Genomic DNA, 2,106 nt, shown 5'->3' with positions numbered 1-2,106 from the left:
CAGACCTCTTCATGGGCCAGTGAGTACCACTCACAGCTGCATTTTATACACAGATGAATAGTAATCTGATCCAAGAAGTTGAGAAGAGCTTTGAGTCTAAAGCTGCAAATAAGCCATAAAAGAAAAGTCATTTTCTACCGAAAAATGAAAATTCCCAGAGAATTAAGAATGTAAACAAAATTTTAAAAGTGCACTGGGAAAAAAAAAAATTCTTACCTCATTACACAGTATGAATGAGTACACAGTAGTGAATGGGTGAAGGACTATAATCAATATGCTCACGACTTGCAATTGTTTTTGTTTTAATATTCAACCATAGTAGTGTTTTCAAGTTAACTGAAGAATAAACTCAAATATGAAAGCGCCAACTTTGCCCTCTATGTACTATGACTTCAGCATGCAAGAGGAAGTTTAATACCTTCGGCATGCAAGAGGAAGTTTAAAACTACTTTTAAAAAATTGCCCCTAGGATTTGTTAGGCATTACCTTGTCATTGAGTTCAGCTATGTGCATGAAATAACTCAGAAACTCTGAGCTGTCAAACTCTGAAAGTTAAAACTGTATTTAATAGGCAGTCAAAGAACTTAATTTATAGACAAGTGTTGGTCTGTGTGAATTACTTGTATTGAGTGGGATTCATTGTGATGCCCCTACACTTATTCTATTGCCTCAACTGTATTTGATGACATGATATATAATTTAGCCTGTGATATCAGTGAGAAAAAAGATAACCTTTCTTTTCTTTTTTTTAAATATTTATTTATTTATTTATGCATAGAAGAACTGGGGTATAGGCCAGAGGTGCAGAGGGAGGGTGAGAGGATTCACTAGAGACAGAGTGGGGAACAGAACAGGTAGGTTGACTGAAATACACTGCTAAGGGGAGCAGCGGGTGAGACAGGAGAGGTCTGCTGTGCCATGTGTAGGTTAGCTTCCTGGCTGGGGATCGAACTCAGACCACAGCTGTGATAGCACTGAGACTTAACACCTACACCACCAGGGAGGCCCCAAGATAACCTTTCTAATGAAGGAATTTATCACAATGTGCTTCCTCTTGAGGCCGTGCACTTGTGGAATTGCATTCCCTTTTGCTGTGCCATTTAAAGATATGTGTGTGTGTGTGTGTGTGTGTGTATTAAAATAGTCACATATTTTTCAGTAATAGAAGTTACAAAAGGAGATCCTCATCTCAAAATGCATAATCCAAAAGCGTAAGTCCTATGAAAATGACAGGATATTTAGCATAAAAATCTTTTGAGAAAGAGAAAACATATATTGGTAAAATACACATATGAAATCTGGTATATATTCCTTAGGGACACAGGTTTCAAGAAAATTTGTCATGTATTTGCTATTCTTTTAAATTACAGGCAGTGGCAACTACTTCACTCTCCCCTCTCTCTTTCTCTGTCTTAAATCTGGAAGGTTGCAGTCCCCACTCATGCCAATTTACCCCAGTCCTTGTCTGGCCCTGTAGCTCCTACGTGTGAATTCCCTTTGCTCTCCCCCAACCCCCACTGGTAACTGTCCCTGGGCCATGCCTTGTCACTCCTCTAGTCTTATCATCTATCATCCCCCTGTGATAAAATAGATCACCTATATTCTGACCACCTGAGAGTGTCATTTTCCTAACTGATTGGCTTCTCTCTCAGATACCACACTCTTTTCTTTATCCAGAAAGTCCTTCTCCTACCCCGCACCTGACCACATGGTCAAACACAATGTATAGTTCAATTCTCAGTTGTCACATTGTCTAGTTCTCCTCAGGAGGCCTTAATTTAGTGTTCAGGGAGGCAGGAGCTACCACCACTCTGCTTTCAGATAGGAGCTCAGGCATCTTGCATTATCCTTGTTTCTTCCATAGTTGTCTCCCCCACTGGGCACTTCTTGAGGGCAGGAAGCATGTCATGCACCCTTTGTACCTAGCACAGTATTGGAAATCAACAAATGTTCATTGAGTTAATGGTGTTCATGAGCATCTTCATTTTCCTTCCTTACGTCATGTCGGTATCTAGTGTTGTCCCAAAATCAGTGGTGCTTATCTTGCTTAACTTGTCACCTAGGAAACTTCCATGCTTACAGTGAAGGCTACCCCTCAAACTCCCC

Source organism: Talpa occidentalis, unplaced genomic scaffold (assembly GCF_014898055.3).
Source record: "Talpa occidentalis isolate TD23 unplaced genomic scaffold, MPIMG_talOcc4v2.1 talOcc4.9, whole genome shotgun sequence".
NCBI lineage: Eukaryota > Metazoa > Chordata > Mammalia > Eulipotyphla > Talpidae > Talpa > Talpa occidentalis.
This window is presented reverse-complemented; position numbering follows the sequence as displayed.